This window comes from Triticum aestivum, chromosome 6B (assembly GCF_018294505.1).
Source record: "Triticum aestivum cultivar Chinese Spring chromosome 6B, IWGSC CS RefSeq v2.1, whole genome shotgun sequence".
Taxonomy (NCBI): domain Eukaryota; kingdom Viridiplantae; phylum Streptophyta; class Magnoliopsida; order Poales; family Poaceae; genus Triticum; species Triticum aestivum.
The window spans coordinates 50194678-50207050 of record NC_057810.1 but is presented as its reverse complement, the minus strand read 5'-3'; the positions used below and the strand labels follow the sequence as shown (position 1 = coordinate 50207050).

Here is a 12373-nt window from a genome sequence, read left to right as displayed (position 1 = left end):
TTTGACCACAGTTTGACCAGATTTTACCAAAATTCAAAAAAAACTGAAATAATTATTTAGTAACACTAATATTCTTGAATAATTAGTTTGACCATAGTTTGACCAGATTTAACAACAAATAAAAAACTGAAATTTGATGAATTTTTTTGCCTCCAGATCTTAAAAGCCCCGTAACTTTTTTTCTGTTAGGTTTTTGAGGATTTTGAAAATGTTTAACGGGGTTCCCCCGATTAAATTTGGATGTAACTTTTTGAGTAGATGATTTTTCATATAAAAAACTTTTTCATCCGAGTTAGTATGCAAAAGTTATGCCCATTTTTACAAATTCTCGAGAGATTTTGCAAATAAAGTCAAAATTCATATTTGCAAATTTTCCCAACAACTAGACCACATATCACATGGGAAACTTATTTTCTTTTATTTTTTGACATTTTCATCATTTTCTTTTATTTTTTTTAAAACTGAAAAGGTGATCCAAGGGGGGGTAGAGTTTGAAAATGGGACCTTTAGTACTGGTTGGTGGCTCAAACCGGGACTAAAGGTCTAACCTTTAGTACTAATATTTAGTAACACTAATATTCTTGAATAATTATTTAGTAACACTAATACTTCTTGAATAAGTAGTTTCACCACAGTTTGACCAGATTTGACCAAAATTGAAAAAAAAACTAAAATCGTATGCAAAAGTTATATTATACATTTTTTGAAGTTTCCTTTTAGAATAACTTTCTTCCATAGGCCGCCAAATTTGACCAGATTGACCAGATTTGACCATCTTGAATAAGTTTTTTTCCTTTTAGAATTTGAGAATTCTAAAAATTTGCAAACAGGCCATAGGCCGCCAAAATCGGATGCGGATTTTCGTGCTGAATATTTTGATATATTATACGTTTTTTTGACATCGTATGCAAAAGTTATAGCCATTTAACATTTTCCCTACACTTTTTGCAAAACATGTCGTAGTACATGTAGTAACATAACTACATCTCGAAGGATTTTAATTTTTGAAGTTTTTATCATTTTCTTTTGCTTTTTACAAAACTAAAAAGGCGATCCACGGGGGGTAGAGTTTAAAAAACCCAGTATTTAGTAGTAGCGCGGGTTTTTACCCCTCGCTACTACTATGGCATGTCCCCGGGGTTCACGGTTGAGACCGATTAGTAGTAGCGAGGGGTAAAAACCCGCGCTACTACTATGGCATGGTCCAGGGGCACGGTAGAGACCACTTAGTAGTAGCGAGGGTTAAAAACCAACGCTACTGCTATCAACTTAGTAGTAGCGAGGGTTAAAAACCGGTGCTACTACTATGGCATGTCCCGGGGGGCACGGTAGAGACCGCTTAGTAGTAGCGAGGGTTAGAAACCCTCGCTACTGATAAGTAGGGTTTCTAACCCTCGCTACTAGTAAGCGTCTGTGTATAAGCTTTTCCCTAGTAGTGATGCTATGTGGGTGAAATGATGATACCATGCCAACTTGGAAGCTTTTCAAAGTTCATTTCAAATGCTTTTCAACTTCATGGTCTTAAAGCTCAAAATAATAAGTAAATGCATGAAAAATAACAAATGTAGTCAGAAACAAAATAAAATAAAATAAATAAGTAATTTGAAAAAAAAAATATAAAGTTTAATAAAATAGATAAGTAGAAACAAAAAAAACTTTAATAACATAAATAAAATTTATGAAACTAAACTTATTAAAGTATTTTCTGTTCAAAACATTATAAGCAACCTCTAGTATTATTGAAACTAAAATTATATAAAATTGATGCAACTAAAATTATCAAAGTATTTTCTATTCAAAATCATCAAAAGTAAAAAGAATTTTCATAAAGAACTTTTTTTGTTAGAAACTTTAATAGCAAAAAGAATTGTCATAAAATAAAATTAATAAGTAATTATAAACAAAATAAAATAAAATAAATAAGTATTTTGTTGTAAGTAGAAACAAAACAAAATAAATAATGCAAAAAAGAAAACAAAAAACTTGGAAAAAATAAAAAAAATTGCCACCAACTGGGCCACCACGGCCTGAATACGACTAGAAACCCATCCATGGGTCAGGATTCAGGCCCGCGGAAGGCCTAGAAGGCCCATCAGGCATAGCAGTAACAATTAGGCCCGTAAGCCTGGAATGGAGAGGAGCTCGAGAGGGGTGCGGGAGTGGGGCTTATAAACCACTACGCGCCCCTCTCAACTAGCGAGGTGGGACTAAACTTTGGCCACGACGCGGGCAACACAGGGGTCTTTGGTCCCGGTTGGTTGCACCAACCGGGACTAAAGGGGGTGCATTGGTACCGGTTCGTGGCACCAACCGGGACCAATGCCGCCCCTTTAGTCCGGGTTGGTGCCACCAACCGGGACCAAAGGCCTCTGCTTCCCGCCCTTTGGGCTGCTGAAAAGAGGCCTTTGGTCCCGGTTGGTGGCACCAACCGGGACTAATGCACCCTTTAGTCCCGGTTCATGGCACCAACCGGGACTAAAGGCCTCGCTATATAAGTTCACACTTAGAAATTTTCCACTGTCATCTCGCAGTTGCCGCCCCCGACGACGCCAACGACATCGACGCCGCTAGGCTGCCCCGACGCCCCCCGCCGGCGCCGTCGCCGTCGTCCATGCCCTCGCCGTTGCCTGTGCCCTAGACGTCGCCCGCTCCCCTGCCCCGATGCGTGCCGCCCCGGCCCGCCCCCGTTGTCTCCGTCGCCGTCGCCCCCTACCCCGCCCCCGTCGTCGCCGTCGCCCCCGCTGTCGCCGTCGCCGTCCTCCTCACTTGGTCCGGCCGGCGCATCATTTTTTTTTCATTGATATATATGCTTATTTTTTATATGTATATGCATTTTTTTCATATATATGATGATATATATGCTTGTTATCATAATTGTTTTTGTTCATATATATATGATGATTTTTTATAGAATATGATGTTTTTTCATATATGATCACATATATATATATGATGTATGCATGGATGTGGATGAAATATATTATATTTTTTTGTTCATAGAACATGATGTTTTTTTATTCATAGTTTTTTTTGTTCATGAGAGAGGCGGGGATGTCGAGGGATCATAGATGTAATTTTTTCAGAATTTTCTATCGTGAATAGACCGATTTTAGACCACGGGATAGGAAAAAAGAAAATAAAAGAAGAGAAAGAAAGAAGAAGAGGAGAAATAAATAAGAAGAGGAAAAAAGAAGAAAAATAAGAGGAGGAGGAGAAAGGAATAGAGGAGAAAGAAGGAAAAAATAGAAATTAGAAATTTCTATTTTGTTTTCTTCTTTCTCTTCTATTCCTTTGTTCTTCTCCTTTTTTCTTCTTTTTTTTCTTCGATTGCTTCTCTTCTATTCCTTTCTTCTTCTCCTCTTTTTATTTCTTCTTTTGTCTTCTTATTTTTTATCGGGTATGTCGTTGTCGATATACCCTCTCTCGATAACTTCAACACGAGGGGGGGTCGATATACCCCCTCCCCAATAACATTATTTTCCCATGTATGTATGTCGCGCTGTTGTCGATATAACCCCCTCCGGATAATTTCGACACGAGGGGCGGTCGATATATATACCCCCTCTCGACCGTGATAAATTATACCACGGGAGCACCCCCCCCCCCCTCGGCCCTCTCGCTCGACCAAAACTCTCGAGGACACCCAAACCCTAGAAAAAAACGATGTTAGTTTCCTACCCCCTCCCGCCGCGCCCCTACCCGACAAACTCTCTCGAGGCCACCCAAATTTACCAAGTTAAAAGAGCGTTGTCGTCGAGGCCACCCCAAACCCTTGAAGCGTTGTCGAGGCCACCCCAAACCCTTGAAGCGTTGCCGAGGCCACCCCAAACCCTAGAGAAGCAACATCGAGGCCACTAATATGATTCCTTATTGTGATTATATTAGCTGGCTAGTTATATGTTTGCCACTAATATATCCAGCTGTCATGTTTGAATAATAATTGCCATGTTGTAAATATTTGCAGAAACTATGGAGCACCCCCGAGATGAAGAAACAGAAGAGATGTTGGGGGACATAATCGCAAAAGGAAGTGATGTCGTTGCGTCGTTTCTCAATGACACCGATGGTCTGGAAGGACAGGGTAGTGAAGAAGAAGGTTATGCTGGCTCCGGCGACCCAATGACGGCTCCGGTACAAGAAGAAGTAGACCGTCATGACGGCTCCGGTGACTGAACCGAGTCCAGCCAGGTATATATATTAGTTAAGCCTGTGCTGACTAGCTAATTGATGCATTCATTGTTTTCGTATGTACACATATTAATTAACTCTGGTCTTTCTTCTTTTCTCTAGCCCTCCGGATCGAGCACAACTTCGGTAAAGAAACGAGGCCCAAAGAAAAAGTTGTGCTCAGATGAAAGGTTTGAGATCACAGCAATCGCGCGCGATGGCAAGCCGATTGAACCCATCCGGACAAGGGATGCATTTCGTGCTCAGTGCGGGGTTCTTGTTAGGGACAAGATCCCGATCAGTATCCAGCAATGGTTAAAGCCTAAGAAGGAAGACCCTGAGGTGTCTTATGTCTCCGATATGCAGAAAGAAGATCTATGGACATCGCTTAAGGCAAATTTCACCCTACCGCCAGAGGAGGATCCGGAGAATCCAGTTAAAGAGCAATTGATCAAGTCTCATGCTCTTAAGAAGATGGCAGAACTATTCAGGAGGTGGAAGAATGATCTGAAAACAGAGTTTGTTGACGAAGATTTGACACCAGAATTCACCGGAAAGTATGAGAAGATCAGAGATCACTGGCCCACATTTGTGTCCCACAAGACATCGGAAAAGAGTAAGAAGATGTCAGCGATAAACAAGATAAATGCTGCGAAGAAGAAGCATCACCATCGCACGGGGTCAGGTGGCTACCTCAAAGCCAGACCTTTGTGGGACAAGGCTGAGAATGACCTGATTGCTAAACGGGTTGAACCAGAGACATTGAACTGGCCAGACCGTTGCCAGACTTGGTTCTTCGGGGTTGGCGGAACCTTGGACCCTGTAACAGGGAAGTGCGTTTGGACGGATGAGCAACTGCGAATACCCGACAAAAAGCTTCAGGAGTATATCGAGAAAGCGCAGCAAGGGACGTTCGTCCCAGGTAGAGAGAAGGACGAGCTCACAATGGCCCTCAGGAATCCTGAGCACCCTGGACGGACACAAGGCATATCAGGCTCCGTTCCATGGAAGGCTGGGTTTTCGGACGCAGGGGGTTACAAAAGCCAGGAGAGGAGGAAGAAAGTGGAGCATAGCCAACTGCAGGCGCTGCACGAAAGGGTACAAGGGCTAGAGGAACGAGAAGCAGATCGCAGCAAATGACCTGCCGAATCTTCCCCTGAAGTACCCCGCCATCTCAGCGGACAAGGAGCGTGGATTCCACCGAGCAGACTCAGCAGCTGGAGCATGTCTTCATGCTCCTGCTAGCTACCCCGTGGATGCTATCACGGAGTCTCAACATTGCCACCTTATGACGCGATGGATGACATTGAAAGTCAAGGCGGCTGTTGGCTCTGTTATACCTAATGAACCTGGCTCAACCTACCACGGCCAGCCGACTCCAGAAGGATATGCTAGGGTGATGGTGGATCAAATAACAGACGGATTTGAGGACCTTCATCTTGACCACCCTACGGGTGAAGGGGAGATTCGGCTGGGTTCTTCTCTGAAGACTCCATGCCTATGGCGGAGGGAGCTCATCAACCTTCCGAACTGGACGCCTCCGCCTTCTCCTCCTCCTCTGGCTAGTCAGGGCAATCCGCCTCCTCCTCCGCCTCCTCCTCCGGCGAGTGATCAGGGTACTTAGCCTCCTTCTCCGGCGCGTGGCGGCACTCCGCCTCCTTCTCCGCGTGAGCCGGCGCGCCTGAGCAGCCAGCCTCCTCCTTCTCCGCCTTGTCAACAAGGGCAGATCAAGATACCCGCCGCCGCTCTGGCTGCTCCGGCGCGTCGTAGTCCTTCGCCCCCTCCTCGTAAGAAAGGAAAGACAGTCGCAGTCGCTCCGTCTGCTCTGGCGTCTAGCAGCACAGCCAGAGCCGGGAGGTAATACAAATATGGTCCTTCTCTCAATACTCCAGAGAAGTTACCATACGAGAGGACCGTGGAGGAAAACACGCGTATCATGCAAGCCGAAGTGGATAACTTCTTTAAAGGGGTGAAAGCAAAGATACATCCACCTCCGGAGGAGAAGATAGATCCAGTAAAAGTGAAGTGTACTCTGGCTGCCCTGCAGAAACCGCCAAAGTCTCCGACGAAAGGAAACTATGAGCGCATTCTTACAAAGTCATTTGTGGAAGCGTCGCGGTCGGGAAGTACTATCAGTGGTCAACGACAAGCTGGGAAAAAAGTTGCCCAGCTTGGCGAACAAGCGAACCAATCGTTCCCCCCGCTCCAGGTGTCTAGCGATATCGTCGCTAATGTTCCGGGTGGGATGGTGCCCCGTTATAACAATCTTGAAGATTACCTACCCGACGATGTACATTATGATTTCTTGGAGGTGGACGAACACAAATACGTGTACGGAAAGCCTCTCGTCAAAGATGAAAGATCTCTACCAACGATGATGTTCAGATTCCATGAGTGGTACATGAAAACCTGCAGAGAGTCTGAGGGGAAGAATATTTTGATGCTGAGAGTCGGAGAGGAGCATGACCTCGTTGGCCTCGAACTGTTGAATGTTCCATTTGAGGAGTTCTTCGCGTTTTTCAATCTAAAGGCCCTCGATAAATTAATGATCATTTGCTACTTCCTGTAAGTACAATACTACTTCTGTCATTAAGTCTCTATATATAGGTCAGCTTTTTCATTGCATGTATTTTTAATTATCACCATTATATTATGCAGATTGAAGATCACTGAATTGAAGAAACGACAAATCGGTGATATTGGGTTCATTAACACAAATCTCATAGACGCATATATGGTTGAATTTCAGGCCAAAGATACCGAGGCCAAGCTGCTACAATCCTTTCTTTTAAATCAAAACAAAGCTATAATACTCTTCCCTTACGAATTCCAATGAGTGTTACTGTCTTGTGCATATTCGGTTTCCCTTATTAGTCGAGGTTATAGTAATATAATTGATGAGTTATGCATGCGTGTGTAGCTTCCACTATATTCTCCTAGAGATTAAGCTTGAGCATGGACTAGTAACCGTCTTAGACTCGAGACGAAAAGATCCCAAGGAGTATGAGGATATGATTGAAATTCTAGAGAATTTAGCTAAATCGATCATTATCGCACCATATCGGCAACTTTGTTCATTTCTTGATATCAAGTAATTGTTTTCTTTGTCTGCTGGCAGGGTTTGTAAAAAAATCACCTCAAAAACTCCGGGACTGCCGAAGAAGCTACAATTTAGACACCCGAAAGTAAGTACTATAGTAGCATGTTCCACGCATCTCCTAGTGATTCAAGCTCTAGTTTCATCAATACCATTTAGCGTGCTTGCTAATTATCAGTTTGATTGACCTCGATCTATTTCTTGTAAAGTGGTTGTGGCAGGAACAAGGGAATGATTACTGTGGATACTATATTTGCGAGTCCATCCGCCACAACTGTGTTCATCCGCCACAACTGTGAGCGGGGCTACTCTGACAAACAATATGAAGTGCGTAAATAATAATATTCACAATTTTATTTTATTACCATCATTTGTGTTCAGTTTCATTTAGTCATATATATGTATTGACCCGCTTCTTCAAATTAGATATTTCGGATGCGGGATGAACTCCTACCACCAGATCGTATGTGAGGAATTCAAGAGGAATTGGCGGCATTCTTTCTTGACCACGTGATCGCTAAAGACGGAGAATACCATGTGGACCCTGAGTTCATTTGGAATTAGGAGATTATATTGTAAGAGATGATTATATTGTATATATGTAGCCAGTACGTAGCGTCGGATAGATATACGAGAACTTGTTGTTCGACCAATCTTTCAGAGAAGGAGAGGTGGTCGATATCACTTCTATCTATATGCTTATGTTCATGACGATCTTCTGTTTCCTTCATTTGCTTACTAGCTAGCGTGTCTAGTCCTCTCTATATGTATAGTACGTAGCGTCGACCAAGTACGGAGATAAGAGAGGGCACTTCTCTCTGTTAATTAGCTAGCTAATCATAATATATGAAACACCTAAATTAACCCCCCCCCCCCTTAAAAAAACCAAAAAAACCCAGCACCTGAAATGCTGACGCGTGGATGTCTATTGGTCCCGGTTGGTGCCACCAACCGGGACCAAAGGGCCTCCTGCCTGGGCTCGCCGCACCGGCCACGTGGAGGCCCGTCTGTCCCGGTTTATGCAAGAACCGGGACTAAAGATATAGGGCATTAGTACCGACACTTTAGTTCCGGTTCAAAAACCGAGACTAATGGCCCTTACGAACCGGGACTATAGGTCCTTTTTCTACTAGTGCTTCCTAGTCGTACACATGACTAGAAACAGTGAAGAGGTAAGAAACCTTGTCCTTTGCCTTGTATTTTGGTTTTTTAGATTAAATGCGAGGTGACTGTGAAAAAATATTGGAAGATGTGTAATCTTCGTGACTTATCTATGATTTTCTGAATTTAGGGGATCGGCCCTCAACAACGAATTCTCTCCTAATAGTATGATTGGTGATTCTCGGATAAATGATGTCGATCTTGAGGGCGCATCATTGTGGCTTTTTGATCATCTATCCGACCAATGTAGGGAATTTGTTCAATTCAAGGCGTCTGAATCATTGAGCAAGAAAGCAGTTCGCGGAACGAACTTTAAGCCCAATGAGGATATATATATTGTGCTTTTGATGGCATGAGAAGATATCTCTTGTGGCGTGGTCCTCGGGAAAGGTCAATCGAGCGCAAAGTATTCGAAGAACATTTCGAATATCATCTTGGGCAGAGAATGGATCATACCCTAAATTCTCTATTGTCTTCTATCTAACTGTAATAACTAAGTCTTTTGAATGCAACCTTGAGCTCGTGCCAAGTCTAGTATCAATGGAATCGCCATCGGCTGTCCTCTGACGACTAAAGAAGATTAGGGTTGCTTGCCTCCTACAGACGCCCGCCGCAGGTCTGACCTATCTCACGTGGCCTTCGGGCATGGAGGTCCGGCGGAAATGACCATCACCATATGAGGAAATCCTTGAATCCACCAGTTTTTGTGATGATAAATCGTAATCATAAGGAAATTATTTTTAGTACAAAACTAATAACATCTTTATGGCCTACAAAGCAACACTCAATCGCCAAAAAAACCCCGCGATATTAAAAAAAACTAGCGTGGTTGTTTTTTTACCAGTTTTGACCTGCTTTCACAAATTCAAAAAAGTATTCGGTAATTGGAAACAATTGTGAAATAAAATATGTTCTTGAATTAAATAAATGATAATTATTTTTTAAATATAATGTTTATTTTTTAAAAAAATCACAATTTTATACTGAAATCGTGAATTTTTAAAATGTTTGTGGACAGAAAAACTGTTCATGAATAAAAAAATCAAATTCAAAATATTCATGTATTTGAAAACATCAACGAAATTTAAAATGTCCCATAATTCAAAAAAGGCATGAATTTTTAAAAACAAAACAAAAAGGAAATAAGCAAAAAAATTGAAAAGCCTGAAAAAACCAAAAGAAAAGAAGCACACACAAAACCCTGTTCCGACAGAAAAACAACTGAAATGGGCCAGCCTGTTTAGCATTGTAGCGGCAGTCTAGTCTTCTCGCATTTTTTTTCTGGATAACTTTTTTTCGTGTTTTTCTATTCATTTTTATGGTCGATTTTGGTCAGCTGTTTTCTTTCTTTATTTTTTCTCTCTTTTTATTTTCCCATTTTGATATATATATATATATATATATATATATACCTAATAATAAAGCAAATTGGATTTCTTTCGTCCGTCATGCCATTTTTCAGAAAAGTCTCTCTATTTTAAAAAATTCAACCCGCAGTCTTGTTTTAAGTTAAAACGAATCGTTTTTTCATATTTTACATAAAAGTCCCTTTATTTTGTTGAAATCAACTCGCAGTACGGATTTAGTCACACCCGAACCGTTATTTTACATTTTTTGAAAACCCCCTGATGTTTTATGTAATTCATTCGCGGATCATATTTAAGTCAAATAATGTTTTTTTAAATCATCCATATCTGTTAAACCGTAACTCCGATTTGAACATGTTATATATGAAATTTGATTAGAAAAATATGTAGAATATGAATATGAGATTATTTTCACCTGCTGAGTATTTTTAAATATTATTTTGGAATATATTTAAGTCAAATAAATGATTTTCTAAATTATCCGTATCTTTTAAACCGTAACTTTGATTTTAACATATTATATATGAAATTTTATTAGAAAAATATGTGGAATCGAAATATGATGTTAATTTTACCTGTTAAATATTTTTAAAATATTATTTTGGGAGCAAACTTATAATTTATAGTGTAAGATCCGTTTTCCTTTCGTACCGGCGGCGACCCGGATTGGAAATAAACACCACACTATAACAATATAGGGAAAAGAAAACATCGATAACTACACATGCATACCTCTGAAAAATATCACAGAGGAAAACAACAGATTTCTCATCTCGAGAGTGAGAGAAAGCGAGCGAGAGAGAGAGATAGAGGGAGGGAGGGAGAGGGAGAGAGAGACGCCTTAGGATTAAACATATTCAAACACATTTTTTTGTTTTGTGTGAACACCAATGCCATCGCCGGCGAGGGTGAGAATGAGGATAAGCGACAACATAAATATGATGCCCCGCAAAATAAAGGAGATGGACCTATTGTGCTCTTGGGTGATGGTTGTTGTGTTAATAGTGTGTGTTATGTTTTCGCTTTCGTTGCAACGCACGGGCTCTTTTGCTTATATATATATATATATATATATATATATATATATATATATATATATATATATATATATATATATATAGGAAAAATTCATCCTACCACCCGGTGGTAGTTACCCACATGTCTCATATACTAGCATGTGATACTATATATATTATTTTATTATTTTAAATATGTTCATATATTATATCTAAGATATTTCAAAACAAGTTACATGAAAAAATTGCACATGAGCCCATAGTTTTTGTTATATTTGTGAAATACGTACATATTTGTACGTAAAAAAAAGCATACTCAAAAGATTGTACATAATACCTAAAAATTAGTATATATACTACCTAATCATTGTTATATACTACATACTACACGTACATACTCTCAATTTTGTATGTTTCCTACAAGCAGTGGTAGTTACCCCCACTTGCATTTTGTATGTTGTATGTAGTATCTGTCAAAATTAAGAGTATATATATATAGGAAAATGGGTTAGTACTCCTAGGAGTATGTACTCCCATGCCATGTGTTGTTACTTTTTTTTAACTGTAGCTTCTTTTTTTGGTGGTGGCTTGCTAGTTAAACCTGTTTAGTTTTGATTTAATAAAAAAACTAGAATTATCACACGCGGAGATAACGTTGTTTGTTAGCCGATCCGTGTTTATAGAGAGCCCGGCTCTCTAATTTCTCACGTGACGATGGCCACCACACCCTTGCCTACCTAACACAGTGCGTGGCGGCGGCGGCGCTGGTGGGGCGGCAGCGCTAGTAGCAGTGGTAGCTGCGGCTGCGGCGACAAATGGCAACAAAGAGACATGCGGCTAGCAACGAGCCAAGGTACGGATCAATGTTTAATGCTCATTGTTTTCAGATGTGTTTCCATGCAACTCGTTCTGATCAAATCTAACGAAGCACTACTCTATTGCAGTATAATCTATCCTTGTAATGGTAATCAGGATAGACAACGTCGCATGCAGCGCATGGCCGGATCGATCGGCGACGTTGTGATGTGGTGTCCATGTTGCGCAATAGGCGGCCGGCGGCGGATCGATCGGCGACGTAATCGCCAAGCGCATGCTATTGACGGCCGTGCATTGGATTCTTCTAATGTACTGCATTCACCAGGATCGAACATGATTTTTCATTAGTAAATTAGTTGCGCTCGTGTGCTCAATGTATCTTTGGATATGGCAGAAATACATTCCATCTTTGGTCTGGCCCTGCATATCTGCATGGACATATAAAGTTGGAAGCAAAGTGCCGATGCAGGCTCAATTAATTTGCTGCTTTGTACAATTTTTTTAAGATGCAAGTTTGGTATATACTACTTGTGTAATACAGTATAATTAGGCAGTATATACCCTAAAAAAAGCTCTATATCACCCACAAAAAAGCGGTATATACATACTTTGGCGATGTATTTTTGAAATAGCCCCATATTACACTTCTTTTGTATAATTATACTGGTTTAACAATTGTATATGCCCCATCATAGAAATGTGGTATACACACCATCGAAATGTGTGGTATATCCCTCGCAAAATAAATG

General features: G+C 40.9%; 1 long non-coding RNA gene across 1 annotated transcript; it reads left to right on the top strand.

Moving 5' to 3' along the window:
* The first annotated feature begins 11524 nt into the window (after positions 1-11524).
* Positions 11525-12120, top strand: LOC123133412 (uncharacterized). Its single transcript, XR_006465247.1, has 2 exons — positions 11525-11661; positions 11753-12120. It is a non-coding gene; the product is annotated as an uncharacterized lncRNA (long non-coding RNA).
* The last annotated feature ends 253 nt before the right edge of the window (positions 12121-12373 follow it).